Source organism: Triticum aestivum, chromosome 3D (genome assembly GCF_018294505.1).
Source record: "Triticum aestivum cultivar Chinese Spring chromosome 3D, IWGSC CS RefSeq v2.1, whole genome shotgun sequence".
Lineage (NCBI taxonomy): Eukaryota > Viridiplantae > Streptophyta > Magnoliopsida > Poales > Poaceae > Triticum > Triticum aestivum.
Window position 1 is genome coordinate 379,123,799 of NC_057802.1, and position 16,614 is coordinate 379,140,412.

Consider the following 16,614-nt stretch of genomic DNA (forward strand, 5'->3'; position numbering starts at 1 on the left):
TTGAAGTAAAAGTAGTTGAACCTATTAAAGTTGAAGAAAAACTATCACTTATAATGTTGATCCTATTGTTCCTACCGCTTATATTGAGAAACCACCTTTCCCTGTTAGAATAAAGGATCATGCTAAAGCTTCAACTGTGGTTCGTAAGAGTAATGCTAGAACACCTACACCCCCTGAGCAAATTAAAGTTGAACCTAGTATTGCTATGGTTAAAGATCTCTTGGTCGATAATATTGATGGGCATGTTATTTACTTCTGTGATGAAGCTGCTAGAATTGCTAGACCCGATACTAAAAATAAACATAGACCTGTTGTAGGCATGCCTGTTGTTTCTGTTAAAATAGGAGATCATTGCTATCATGGCTTATGTGATATGGGTGCTAGTGCGAGTGCAATACCTCATTCCTTATATAAAGAAATTATGCATGATATTGCACCTGCTGAGATAGAAGATATTGATGTTACTATTAAGCTTGCCAATAGAGATACTATTTCACCAGTTGGGATTGTTAGAGATGTTGAAGTCTTGTGTGGGAAAGTTAAATATCCTACTGATTTTCTTGTTCTTGGTTCCCCACAAGATGACTTTTGTCCCATTATATTTGGTAGACCCTTCTTGAATACTGTTAATGCTAAGATAGACTGCGAAATGGATATTGTTACTATTGGTTTAGGGGATATGTCTCATGATTTTAATTTTGCTAAATTTCGTAGACAACCCCATGATAAAGAATTGCCTAGTAAAGATGAAATTATTGGTCTTGCTTCTATTGCCGTGCCTCCTAATGATCCTTTAGAACAATATTTGCTAGACCATGAAAATAATATGTTTATGAATGAAAGAAGGGAAATAGATGAAGTATTCTTTAAACAGGGACCTATTTTGAAACACAACTTGCCTGTTGAAATTCTAGGGGATCCTCCTCCACCCAAGGGTGATCCCGTGTTTGAGCTTAAACCATTACCTGATACTCTTAAATATGCTTATCTTGATGAAAAGAAGATATATCCTGTTATTATTAGTGCTAACCTTTCAGAGCAGGAAGAAGAGAAATTATTGAAAACTCTGAAGAAGCACCGTGCTGCTATTGGATATACTCTTGATGATCTTAAGGGCATTAGTCCCACTCTATGCCAGCACAAAATAAAATTGGAGAAAGACGCTAAACCGGTTGTTGATCACCAACGACGGTTAAATCCTAAGATGAAAGAAGTGGTAAGAAATGAAATACTAAAGCTTCTGGAGGCAGGTATAATTTATCCTGTTGCTGATAGTCAGTGGGTAAGTCCTGTCCATTGTGTCCCTAAGAAGGGAGGTATTACTGTTGTTCCTAATGATAAAGATGAATTGATCCCACAAAGAATTGTTACAGGTTATAGAATGGTAATTGATTTCCGCAAATTAAATAAAGCTACTAGAAAGGATCATTACCCTTTACCTTTTATTGATCAAATGCTAGAAAGATTATCCAAACATACACATTTTTGCTTTCTAGATGGTTATTCTGGTTTCTCTCAAATACCTGTGTCAAAAGAGGATCAGGAAAAGACCACTTTTACTTGCCCTTTCGGTACCTTTGCTTATAGACGTATGCCTTTTGGTTTATGTAATGCACCTGCTACCTTTCAAAGATGTATGACTGCTATATTCTCTGACTTTTGTGAAAAGATTGTTGAGGTTTTCATGGATGATTTCTCCGTGTATGGAACTTCTTTTGATGATTGCTTAAGCAACCTTGATCGAGTTTTGCAGAGATGTGAAGAAACTAATCTTGTCTTGAATTGGGAGAAGTGCCACTTTATGGTTAATGAAGGTATTGTCTTGGGGCATAAAATTTCTGAAAGAGGTATTGAAGTTGATAAAGCTAAAGTTGATGCTATTGAAAAGATGTCGTGTCCTAAGGACATTAAAGGTATAAGAAGTTTCCTTGGTCATGCCGGTTTTTATAGGAGGTTCATTAAAGACTTCTCAAAAATTTCTAGGCCTCTGACTAATCTCTTACAAAAAGATGTTCCTTTTGTCTTTGATGATGATTGTGTAGAAGCATTTGAAATACTTAAGAAAGCCTTGATTTCTGCACCTATTGTTCAGCCACCTGATTGGAATTTACCCTTTGAAATTATGTGTGATGCTAGTGATTATGCTGTAGGTGTTGTTCTAGGACAAAGAGTTGATAAGAAATTAAATGTTATCCAATATGCTAGTAAAACTCTAGACAGTGCCCAGAGAAATTATGCTACTACTGAAAAAGAATTTTTAGCAGTTGTATTTGCTTGTGATAAGTTCAGACCTTATATTGTTGATTCTAAAGTAACTGTTCACACTGATCATGCTGCTATTAAATATCTTATGGAAAAGAAAGATGCTAAACCTAGACTTATTAGATGGGTTCTCTTGCTACAAGAATTTGATTTGCATATTATTGATAGAAAGGGAGCTGAGAACCCCGTTGCAGACAACTTGTCTAGGTTAGAGAATGTTCTTGATGACCCACTACCTATTGATGATAGCTTTCCTGATGAACAATTAGCTGTCATAAATGCTTCTCGTACTGCTCCATGGTATGCTGATTATGCTAATTACATTGTTGCTAAATTTATACCACCTAGTTTCACATACCAGCAAAAGAAAAAGTTTTTCTATGATTTAAGACATTACTTCTGGGATGACCCACACCTTTATAAAGAAGGAGTAGATGGTGTTATTAGACGTTGTGTACCTGAGCATGAACAGGAACAGATCCTACGCAAGTGTCACTCCGAGGCTTATGGAGGACACCACGCTGGAGATAGAACTGCACATAAGGTATTGCAATCCGGTTTTTATTGGCCTACTCTTTTCAAAGATGCCCGTAAGTTTGTCTTGTCTTGTGATGAATGTCAAAGAATTGGTAATATTAGTAGACGTCAAGAAATGCCTATGAACTATTCACTTGTTATTGAACCATTTGATGTTTGGGGCTTTGATTATATGGGACCGTTTCCTTCCTCTAATGGGTATACACATATTTTAGTTGCTGTTGATTACGTTACTAAGTGGGTAGAAGCTATTCCAACTAGTAGTGCTGATCATAACACCTCTATTAAGATGCTTAAAGAAGTTATTTTTCCGAGGTTTGGAGTCCCTAGATACTTAATGACTGATGGTGGTTCACATTTTATTCATGGTGCTTTTCGTAAAATGCTTGCTAAGTATGATGTTAATCATAGAATTGCATCTCCATACCACCCACAGTCTAGTGGTCAAGTAGAACTGAGTAATAGAGAGATTAAATTAATTTTGCAAAAGACTGTTAATAGATCTAGAAAGAATTGGTCCAAGAAACTTGATGATGCATTATGGGCCTATAGAACTGCATATAAAAATCCTATGGGTATGTCTCCGTATAAAATGGTTTATGGAAAAGCATGTCACTTACCTCTCGAACTAGAACATAAGGCATATTGGGCCATTAAAGAGCTCAATTATGATTTCAAACTTGCCGGTGAGAAGAGACTATTTGACATTAGCTCACTTGATGAGTGGAGAACCCAGGCCTATGAGAATGCCAAACTGTTTAAAGAAAAAGTTAAAAGATGGCATGACAAAAGGATACAAAAGCGTGAGTTTAATGTGGGTGATTATGTTTTATTATACAACTCTCGTTTAAGATTTTTTGCAGGAAAACTTCTCTCTAAATGGGAAGGTCCTTACGTTATCGAGGAGGTCTATCGTTCCGGTGCCATAAAAATCAACAACTTCGAAGGCACAAATCCGAAGGTGGTGAACGGTCAAAGAATCAAACATTATATCTCAGGTAATCCCATAAATGTTGAAACTAATGTTATTGACACTGTAACCCCAGAGGAGTACATAAGGGACACTTTCCAGAACGTTTCAGACTCCAAAAAGGAATAGGTATGTGGTATGGTAAGTAAACCGACTCCAAAACAGTTCTAATAGCAATTTTTTCTCCATTTAGGAATATTTAAGAAAATAGGAAAATAAGAAGTAGTCCGGGAAGGACACGAGGCATCCACGAGGGTGGAGGGCGTGCCCTACCCCCTGGGCGCACCCCCTGCCTCGTGGGCACCTCGTGTGCCCTCCGGACTCCGTTTTCTTGCACGATACTTCTTTTGGTCGGTAAAAAATCATTATATAATCTCCCAAAGGTTTTGACCACCGGACCACGCAAATATCTCCTGTTTTTGTTTCGAGCTGTTTCTGCAGCAGATTTAGAGCAAGATGTCATCTCAAGACTCCGACGGAGAGAGCTATGTCTCACATCTCATTGCTGACCCAAAGACCTATGGAGACCTATCTCCTTATGGTTGAACTACGGATGATGAGGAGGATGCTCATTCGAAGAGGATCAATGATTCAAGTTCGGAGGAGGAGGATGTTCCTCTACCTCAACCTGGGGATATGCACGTGAAGTTCAAGAAGTCTAGTCTCCCTAAGAGGGCTAACCGGTCTAATAGCCGATCTATTCCTTCTCGTTTTCGGCAGAAAAGCAAAGAAGATTTATGTGACAAGATCTTGAAGCTGGAGTTGGAGGTCGATGATTTAAAGGAGGAAATTGCTCTCCTCAACTACAATATGAAAAAGCTGAAGGCACAATTGTCATCACCACCACCATCTTCTTTACCACCAAAGGAGAACTGAGTATCGGGTATGGGCACTCCCCTCGGCAACTACCAAGCTTGGGGGAGGTGCCCTGGAATCGTATCACCGTCACACTTCTATCTTTACCGTTTTTCTTAGTTCAATCCTTTTGGTTATATCTTGATCTAGTAGAATAAAGTTTAGTATGATCTAGCTTTGAGTTTTTGTGTTGATCCTTATCTATGTAATCGAGTCCGTGAGCTATATATAATAAATATTAGTTTTGAGTCGAGGGCTTGGTTATCTTGCTATGATCTTGAGGGAATAAAAAAAAGCAGAAAGAATAAAAAGAAATAAAGAGATCATATTGATCTTATGGAGAGTAATGACTTCACATATAAAGAGTATGATGAATAAAAGTTGTTGAGAGTTGACAAACATAGTTTTGGTCATCGTTGCAATTAATAGGAAGTAATAAAGAAAGAGAGGTTTTCACATATAAATATACTATCTTGGACATCTTTTATGATTGTGAGCACTCATTAAAATATGACATGCTAAAAAGTTGATGTTGGACAAGGAAGACAACGTAATGGGTTATGTTTTCTTATATCCGAAATAAATTATATTGTCATGGATCATCCAACATGTTGAGCTTGCCTTTCCCCCTCATGCTAGCCAAATTCTTTGCACCAAGTAGAGATACTACTTGTGCTTCCAAATATCCTTAAACCCAGTTTTGCCATGAGAGTCCACCATATCTACCTATGGATTGAGTAAGATCCTTCAAGTAAGTTGTCATTGTTGCAAGCAATAAAAATTGCTCTCTAAATATGTATGATCTATTAGTGTGGAGAAAATAAGCTTTATACGAGCTTGTGATATGGAAGAAATAAAAGCGACGGACTGCATAATAAAGGTCCCTATCACAAGTGGCAATATAAAGTGACGTTCTTTTGCATTAAGATTTTGTGCATCCAACCATAAAAGCACATGACAACCTCTGCTTCCCTCTGCGAAGGGCCTATCTTTTATTTTTGTCTTATACCTTATACAAGAGTCATGGTGATCTTCACCTTTCCTTTTTACACTTTATCCTTTGGCAAGCACTATGTGTTGGAAAGATCCTGATATATATATCCAATTGGATGTGGGTTTTCATAAAGCATTATTGTTGACGTTACCCTTGAGGTAAAAGGTTGGGAGGCAAAACTATAAGCCCCTATCTTTCTCTGTGTCCGATTAAAACTTCATACCCATAAATATTGCGTGAGTGTTAGCAATTGTGAAAGACTAAATGATAGTTGAGTATGTGGACTTGCTGAAAAGCTCTTATATTGACTCTTTCTGATGTTATGATAAATTGCAATTGCTTCAATGACTGAGATTATAGTTTGTTAGTTTTCAATGAAGTTTCTGATTCATACTTTACATTGTGAATAGATTGTTACTTTAGCATAAGAAATCATATGACAATATATATATGTTGCTGTTTTAAGAATGATCATGATGCTCTCATGTCCGTATTTTATTTTATCGACACCTCTATCTCTAAACATGTGGACATATTTTTCGATATCGGCTTCCGCTTGAGGACAAGCGAGGTCTAAGCTTGGGGGAGTTGATACGTCCATTTTGCATCATATTTTTATATCGATATTTATTGCATTATGGGCTATTACTTCACATTATTTCACAATACTTATGCCTTTTCTCTCCTATTTTAAAAGGTTTACATGAAGAGGGAGAATGCCGGCAGCTGGAATTCTGGGCTGGAAAAGGAGCAAATATTAGAGACCTATTATGCACAACTCCAAAAGTCATGAAACTCCAAGAAAGTCAGTTTTGGAATATATTATAAATATTGGGCAAGAAAGCACCAAAGGGGGGCCACCCACTGTCCACGAGGGTGGAGGGCGCGCCCTACACCCCTGGGCGCCCCCTGCCTCGTGGGCCACCTGGAAGTCCCCCGATGCCCATCTTCTGGTATAAGGTGTCTTTTGCCCTGGAAAAACTAAGAAGGAAGCTTTCGGGACGAAGTGCCACCGTCTCGAGGCGGAACCTTGGCGGAACCAATCTAGGGCTTCGGCGGAGCTGTTCTGGCGGGGAAACATCCCTCCGGGAGGGGGAAATCGTCACCATCGATCCTCTCATCTGGAGGGGGTCAATCTCCATCAACATCTTCACCAGCACCATCTCCTCTCAAACCCTAGTTCATCTCTTGTATCCGATCTTTGTCTCAAAACCTCATATTGGTACCTGTGGGTTGCTGGTAGTGTTGATTACTCCTTGTAGTTGATGCTAGTTGGTTTATTCGGTGGAAGATTATATGTTCAGATCCTTTATGCATATTAATACCCCTCTGATTATGAACATGAATATGATTTGTGAGTAGTTACGTTTGTTCCCGAGGACATGGGAGAAGTCTTGTTATAAGTAGTCATGTGAATTTGGTATTCGTTCGATATTTTGATGAGATGTATGTTGTCTTTCCTCTAGTGGTGTTATGTGAACGTCGAATACATGACACTTCATCATTATTTGGGCCTAGGGGAAGGCATTGGGAAGTAATAAGTAGATGATGGGTTGCTAGAGTGACAGAAGCTTAAACCCTAGTTTATGCGTTGCTTCGTAAGGGGCTGATTTGGATCCATATGTTTCATGCTATGGTTAGGTTTAACTTAATTCTTCTTTCGTAGTTGCGGATGCTTGCGAGGGGGGTTAATCATAAGTGGGATGCTTGTCCAAGGAAGGGCAGTACTCAAGCACCGGTCCACCCACATATCAAATTATCAAAGTAACGAACGTGAATCATGTGAGCATGATGAAAACTAGCTTGAAGATAATTCCCATGTGTCCCCGGGAGCGCTTTCCTTTATATAAGAGTTTGTCCAGGCTTGTCCTTTGCGACAAAAAGGATTGGGCCACCTTGCTGCACCTTGTTTACTTTTGTTACTTGTTACCCGTTACGAATTACCTTATCACAAAACTATCTGTTACCGATAATTTCAGTGCTTGCAGAGAATACCTTACTGAAAACTGCTTGTCATTTCCTTCTGCTCCTCGTTGGGTTCGACACTCTTACTTATCGAAAGGACAACGATAGATCCCCTATACTTGTGGGTCATCAGTGCGCTAGGCCATGATTAGCCCATGCCCGAGGCCTCGCGCAAGGAATGATAAGGCACCCGACGGACGTCCTAACAAATTCTGCAGCTTTGTGACGCCTCCCGAGGTCAACGGCTCCTGAGTCAGCAACAAGGAGGCCTCACCAGGTGCCAGAGGGCACACCCTCACGAGACAGGAAACTACCCCGGGCGCATCCAACTAAGTTATCCCTCTATGTCTACATGAAGCACGAATGCCATAACACAGCACAGGGACGATAAACATAACATAAGCGGCATGAAAATTGCGGTTCATTACACGCCCTCGCGGGGCCCCATACTTGTGCAGGAAGAAAGGAAAGGACGAGCAAAAGCGGCGCCCACACCCGCAGCAGCTCACGAGGGTTGGCTCCCAGCGCCCCCCCCCTGGACTCAGCCGGAGTCCTCCTCGCGCTTCACAGGGGCGCGGCGGTGGGACGACCCGTCACCGTCCTCATAGCGAGCCCGGCAACGTGGCGGCTGGTCGTAGCCACCGCTGCTGGAGCTTTCGCTGGAGGAGGAGCTGCCGCCGCCGGACAAGCCACGGCCGTCGCCAAGGGCGAGCTCGCCCTCGGCGTCGTCGCGGCCGTCGTCAGGACCCAGCTTGTCGTCGCCGCCGCTGTCCTCGGGGCAGCACCTTGCGCGGCAGCCATCTTCCCCAAAAATCCTCACATAGAGGGTCGCGACGCCGTCGTACTTGAAGTGGAGGGTGCACCTCCTGCTCAAGCCGCGCGCGCGGGTGAACGTCTGCCAGCCGTGGGCCAGGACCGCGTTGCCCATGGCGGAAACCTCCACCGCGGCCCACGAGGCCTTGCTGCAGCAGCCGTCAGCCTGCACCCAGAAGCCGTCGAGACCTGCGGCCGGCAGCTCGCCGGCAAAGGAGCGCTGGAGCTGGAGCCAAGTGACGGCCGTTTGCTCCGACCACATGACGAACTCCGGAAGCACCTCCGCCGAATGGAAGCGTGGCTGAGGAGGCCGGGCGACCATGGCGCGCCTCCCCTCGGCGCAAGGGCTGCTCCGCCTAGAGCGGCCCCCGCCGCGGGAGGAGGCGCCGCTGTGGCCACCAAGGACGACGCCGGTCCCCGAAGGAGTACGTCCGCGCCCCCGAGGGGCCACGGCAGGGGTCACAGCGTTCTTGCGGGGGAGGCCACGCCCCCTCTTGGGCGGTGGCGAGCCGGGCCCCTCATGGCATGCCTTCCCCTTCTCCATGGCCGAGAACCTCTTCGTCGGCACCATGGGTGTCGCAGCAAGACGGCGAAGTGAGGAGGAAGGAGAAGGAGCGGGCAGCGAGGAGAAGGAGATGAGAAACGGGGGCTCCGCCCCCCCCCCCCTCCTCATTTATAGCCAGAAGAAGGCCAACCTCCGGCCTCCACGATCGCAGGTAATGATGGTTTTCTTCTGCATGCAGCAGGGTCTCGTCAAGTCGAAAGGTTGTCGAGGCAGCATGGGGAAGCGGAGGCGCCCACGTCCTGTCAATCGCCACGACCGAGGCTGCAGGCGGTTGGGGCCCGCGACGCTCCGCACTTGCCATTTGGCTTCACCTCGAAGCCAAGTTCGAGCGCGCCTTGGTAGGCGAAGACCAACAGGACGGAGGTCATCGCGGAGCCCACAGCAGCGTCACCACCAGAGCCTTTGGTAGGCGAAGACCACTTTTGTCAGGATAGCTTGTACTAGTTGTCTCCCTTCAAAATTGGCCGTTGTGGGATCCCTTCCCACCTACATTTGGGAAGAGGACCGGGGCCTTTATAAATAGGAGTACCCACCACCGTAGGAGATGATCTGATCTTGGATTGGATCCATTCCACCAAGGCCATCTCTCCAGCTCATCGAGCTCAAGAACACCTCTCCTCCTGAGGCTGTTCATCCACTGTACTAATTCATCCTTAGCCCTCGAGGCAATCCACCACTACCACACTGGAGTAGGGTATTACACCACAATGGTGGCCCGAACCAGTATAAACCTCTGTGTCTCGTGTTCTTTGGGTTCGTCGAGCTAGGCCATGAGATCGTTGAGCAGGTGAACTAGAGAGAGAGAGTTCTTCGTGCGCGCCCCAGAGTTCGAACCTCATAAGGGTTTGCCGGAACCCTGAATCCGACAGGAACTGCCCCAAATACTTGGCAGATAAGAAGGATGACAAAGTAAACAAAGGTATATTTGATATACATGTTATTGATGTGTACCTTACTGGTGCTCGTAGTGACCCCTGGGTATTTGATACCGGTTCAGTTACTAAGATTAGAAACTCGAAATAGGAGTTTAAACGGAGACTAGTTAAGGGCAAGGTGACGATGTGTGTTGGAAGTGTTTCCAAGATTGATATGATCACCAACACACGCTCCCTCTACCTTCGGGATTAGTGTTGAGCCTAAATAAATGTTATTTGGTGTGTGCATTGAGCATGAACATGACTAGATTGTGTTTATTGCAAATACGGTTATTCATTTAAGTCAAAGGATAATTTTTGTTCTGTTTACATGAATAAAACCTTCTATGGTCATACACCCAATGTAAATGGTTCATTGATTCTCGATCGTAGTGATACACATATTCATAATATTGACGCCAAAAGATACAAAGTTGATAATGATAGTGCAACATACTTGTGGCACTGCCGTTTAGATCACATTGGTGTAAAGCGCATGAATAAACTCCATGCGGATGGACTTTTGGAATCACTTGATTATGAATCATTTGATACTTGCAAACCATGCCTCATAGGTAAGATGACTAAAACTCTGTTCTCCGGAACAATGGAGTGAGCTAAAGACTTATTGGAAATAATACATAACGATGTATGCGGTCCGATGAGTGTTGAGGCACGCAGTGGGTATCGTTATTTTCTGACCTTCACAGCTGATTTGAGTAGGTATGGGCATATCTACTTGATGAAACACAAGTCTGAAACATTTGAAGAGTTCAAAGAATTTCAGAGTGAAGTGGATAATCATCGTAATAAGAAAATAAAGTTTCTATGATCTGATCAAGGAGGCGAATATTTGAGTTACGAGTTTGGACTTCATTTAAAACAATGTGGAATTGTTTCACAACTGACGCCACCTGGAACACCACAGCATAATGGTGTGTCCGAACGTCGTAACTATACTTTATTAGATATGGTGCGTTCTATGATGACTCTTACCAATTTGCCTTTCTCATTTTGGGGTTATGCATTAGAGACAGCCACATTCACGTTACATAGGGCATCATCTAAATCCGTTGAGACGACACCGTATGAACTATGGTTTGGCAAGAAACTTAAGCTGTCATTTGTTAAAGTCTGGGGATGTGACGCTTATGTCAAAAGGCTTTAGCCTGATAAGCTCGAACCCAAATCAGAGAAGTGCGTCTTCATAGGATACCTAAGGAAACTATTGCACCTTCTACCAAAGATCCGTGGCAAGATCTTTCTTGCTAAGAATGGGTCATTTCTAGAGGAGTTTCTCTAAAAAGAAGTGAGTGGGAGGAAAGTAGAACTTGATGAGGTAATTGTACCTTCTCCCGAATTGGAAAGTAGCACATTAGAGAAAACCGTTCCCGTGATGCCTACGCTAACTAGAGAGGAAGCTAATGATGATGATCATGAAACTTTGGATTAAGTTACTACTGAACTTCGTAGGCGACCAGAACACATTCTGCACCAGAGTGGTACGCTAATCCTGTCCTGGAAGTCATGTTGTTAGACAACAGCGAACCTACGAAGTATGAAGAAGCTATGATGAGCCCAGATTCCGACAAATAGCTTGAGGTCATGAAATATGAGATAGGATCCATGTATGAGAACAAAGTATGGACTTTGGTAGACTTGCCCGATGATCGGCAGGCCATTGAAAATAAATGGATCTTCAAGAGGAAGATGGACGCTGATGGTAATATCATTGTCTATAAAGCTCGACTTGTCGTGAAAGGTTTTTCGACAAGTTCAAGGGGTTGACTACGATGAGACTTTCTCACCCGTACCGATGCTTAAGTCTATCCAAATCATGTTAGCAATTGTCGCATTTTATGATTATGAAATCTGGCAAATGGACGTCAAAACTGTATTCCTTAATGGGTTTCTTAAAGAAGAGTTGTATATGATGCAACCACAAGGTTTTTTCGATCCTAAAGGTGCTAACAAAGTATGCAAGCTCCAGCGATCCATCTGTGGACTGGTGCAAGCATCTCGGAGTTGGAATATACGCTTTGATGAGGTGATCAAAGCATATGGTTTTATGCAGACTTATGGTGAAACCTGTATTTACAAGAAAGTGAGTGCGAGCTCTGTAGCATTTCTGATATTATATGTGGATGACATATTATTGATTGGAAATTATATAGAATTTCTGGATAGCATAAAAGGATATTTGAATAAGAATTTTTCAATGAAAGACCTCGGTGAAGCTACTTACATATTGGGCATCAAGATCTATAGGGATAGATCGATATGCTTAATAGGACTTTCACAAAGCACATACCTTGGCAAAGTTTTGAAGAAGTTCAAAAAGATCAGTCAAAGAAAGGGTTCTTGCCTGTGTTGCAAGGTGTGAAGTTGAGTAAGACTCAAAGCCCGACTACGGCAGAAGATAGAGAGAGAATAAAAGTCATTCGCTATGCCTCAACCATAGGTTCTATAAAGTATGCCATGCTGTGTACCAGACATGTTGTGTGCCTTGCCATGAGTTTGGCAAGTCTGTACAATATTGATCCATGAGTGGATCACTGGACAGCGGTCAAAATTATCCTTAGTTACCTAAGAGGACTAAGGAAAGGTTTCTCGGCTATGGAGGTGATAAAGAGTTCGTCGTAAAGGGTTACGTCGATGCAAGCTTTGACACCGATTTGGATGACTCTGAGTCTCAATCTGGATACGTATTGAAAGTGGAGCAATTAGATAGAGTAGCTCCATGCAGAGCATTCTAGACATAGAAATTTGCAAAATACATACAGACCTGAATATGGCAGACCCGTTGACTAAACCTCTCTCACAAGCAAAACATGATCACACCTTAGTGCTCTTTGGGTATTAATCACATGGTGATGTGAACTAGGGTATTGACTCTAGTAAACTCTTTGTGTGTTAGTCACATAGAGATGTGAACTATGGGTGTTAATCACATGGCGATGTGAACTAGATTATTGACTCTAGTGCAAGTGGGAGACTGATGGAAATATTCCCTAGAGGCAATAATAAAGTTGCTATTATTATATTTCCTTATTCATGTTTAAGGTTTATTATTGAAGCTAGAATTGTATTGACCGGAAACTTAAATGCATGTGTGAATACATAAACAAATACCGTGTCCCTAGTGAGCCTCTACTAGACTAGCTCGTTGATCAAAGATTGTTAAGGTTTCCTAACCATAGACATGAGTTTTCATTTGATAACGGGATCACACCATTAGGAGAATGATGTCATGGACAAGACCCAACCGTTAGCATAGCATATGATCGTTCAGTTTATTGCTACTGCTTTCTTAATGTCAAATACATGTTTCTTCGACCATGAGATCATGCAACTCCCGGATACTGGAGGAATACCTTGTGTGTTATCAAATGTCACAACATAACTGGGTGATCATAAAGATGCTCTACAGGTATCTCCGAAGGTGTCTGTTGAGTTGGCATGGATCGAGATTGGGATTTGTCACTCAGTGTATCGGAGAGGTATCTCTGGGCCCTCTCGATAATACAACATCACAAGAACCTTGCAAGCAAAGTGACTAAGGAGTTAATTACGAGATGATGTATTACGGAACGAGTAAAGAGACTTGCCGGTAACGAGATTGAACTAGGTATGGAGATACCAACGATCGAATCTCGGGAAAGTAACGTACCGACAGACAAAGGGAACTACGTATGTTGTCATAAAGGTTCGACTGATAAAGATCTTCATAGAATATGTAGGAACCAATATGGGCATCCAGGTCCTGCTATTGGTTATTGACCGAAGAAGCGTCTCGGTCATATCTACATCATTCTCGAACCCGTAGGGTCCGCACGCTTAACGTTCGTTGACGATATAGTATTATATGAGTTGTGTGAAATAGTGATAGAATGTTGTTGGGAGTCCCAAATGAGATCACGGACATGACAAGGAGCTTCGGAATGGTCCGGAGGTAAAGATAGATATATAGGATGAAGGTATTCGTGTTTCGAAAAGGTTTCGGAATGCACCGATATTATTCGGAGTACTGGAAGGGGTTCCGGGAGACAACCGGTCGGACTTGGTGGGCCTCATGGGCCAAAGGAGGGAGGCGCACCAGCCCACAAGGGGCTGGGCACGCCCCACCTCCCTTGCCCACGCACAGAAGGAAGGAGGGGGCCCTAGGGCAGCTGACCCCCCTTTCCTTCCCCCCATGCATCAAATATGGAAGGGGGTGCGCCTGAGGCAGGGCAGCCCCTGGCCCCCCTTTGCCCTTTCCTCCACGCCTAAAGGAAGGAAGGGGAGGGGCGCGCCTAGGGCTGCCTCCTCCTCCCCCACCTATATATATGAGAGGAGGGAGAAGGGGCAACACACACCACGATCCCTAAGCCATGTGCGGCGCCCCGTCTCCCACTAGTTCTAGTTCCTTCTCCGTCCACGTCCGTTGTGCTTGGCGAAGCCCTACGGATAGTTTCACCACCTCCGTCACCATGCCATCGTGCTGCCGGAACTCATCTACTACTTCGCCTCTCTTGCTGGATCGAGAAGGCGAGGACATCATCAAGCTGAACGTGTGCTGAACGCGGAGGTGCCGTACGTTCGGTACTTGATCGGGACGGATCATGAAGGTGTACGACTACATCAACCGCGTTGATAAACGCTTCCGCTTAGCGATCTATAAGGGTATGTAGATGCTCCCCCCCCCCCTCTTTGTAGCTATGCATTTCCATGGATAGATCTTGCGTGTGCGTAGAATTTTTTTTTTGTTTTCCATGTAACGTTCCCCAATAAGAGCTCAAATTACTGCCACTTGTCGATCAGCTTACCGTGACCTCCTCTTTGTAATTGTGTCTACATAAGAAAAGTTAAGATAATCAAGGTTTGCTCGTTGCAGGAACACAATGAACCAATGACAAGTCAAGCGTATGTGTAAAATCCATGGGATGTCAACCTATTTAACAACATTGAGCTGGACAAGGTATATACAAAAAGTGTAGCTAAAACAATAGATACATGCCCAGCCACTGAAAAAACTTCAAAGGCTTACAAGTTATAATGTTTTGTAGGTAAATGAAGAGCAAGACTGCCAAAAACCAAGTACATCGCACACATCAGACAATATACAAAAACAACAAGAATCAGAAGGCAATTCAAATGTTATGCGAGACAAGCAAAAAAAATCCAAATGGAAAAAAAGATAGCAGAAGCTACCCGACCTAGATCAAACTCAGAATGACAAAGAAATCATTAATGAAGAGGACACTAAACTGTCTTCTATCGAGTCTCGGCACTCTAGTTATAAACTTAAAATCCAGAGATCACCATAGAAAACCAATAAGAACTAGCATTCACTAGTTCACTGAATGTTACAACATATAGAGATGAGTAGGTCCTACACAAAGCAAAATCAAACAAGTGTTTTTACATTGTAGTTACAGAGGAACGGAAAAACAACCTGTCAAATTAAATTACACTGGCGGACAAGGAATTTACGGTGGCAGGCAAACGGTAATTACAATACTAGACCACTAAATTTTCAGTGGTAAGCAGTAGAATTTACAATAGTGAACCAGGGTAAAAAATGCTTTCTAATTACAATTTGAATTACATCGCTAGACCACTGGAATTACAGCATAAGCAAACTGTAATTACAGTGCTAGACCACTGGAACTACAGTGTAAATACAATGTATTTTATGGTAGAACTTATATTGTAAAATACAGTAGTATTATAGAGCAAATGACAGTGAGTTTCACAGTAATTGCAGTAGATACAGTTTAATTTACACTATAAATACAATATAATTACAGCTGAATCCTAGTGACATTTTACAGTAGATTTAGAGTGTAAATACAGTAGTACTGTAAGTGAATTAGAATGTAATTTACAAATAGATTTACAGTGTAATTTACAAGTAATTCTACAGTAAATGTCCCTAAGATTTCAACTGACATGGAACTCCCTCTTCCTAACAACATAAACACCCACAAACTGAAGGACATATCACTGTAATACACCAGACACCCACACACCAGAAAAATATAGAATATAAAGGGATAGTTTGTTACCCAACATAGATAACATGTAGCCTAACAAAAGAAATTACACATAAACCGGAAAAATAGAACTAACAAAAATTATCAGGCAACTTTCGACACGCCCTGCAAAATACCAAAAACTCAGATTAGCACAAAAAGCATGACAACAACAGAATACCGATAAGCAAAACAAAATTAACAAAAATGACTAGCAGTTGCAACCCAAGACAAAGCATAGCTCTAGCATAAAAGCAGAAGACCAAAACACACACTATAATTACAGTGAACATCGCACTAAAATTACACTATGATTTACAATGTACAATTACTGATAAGATAGGTAATTACAGTACAAGTCCACTAAAGATTTACAGTGTAAAATCACTGATAAGATAGTAAAGTGCACTAAAATATCCCCTATGAATTACAATATAAATTCAAAGACATGATAAAGGAATTACACTAAAAAAATGACAGTGATACCACACTAAAATTCCCCTATGATTTACAGTGTAAATCAAAATCACAAAGATAGAGTAAAAAAAATACACTATAGTGTAATTACACTAAAAAGATATATTAATTAGACTAAGAAATCCTCTACAAATTACAGAGTAAATTCAATGATAAGATGGAGTAATTACACTAAAAGAATCCGCTATGAATTAAAGTGTAAAATTCACAAACAAGATAGAGTAATTAACCTAAAACTCCACTCAGAT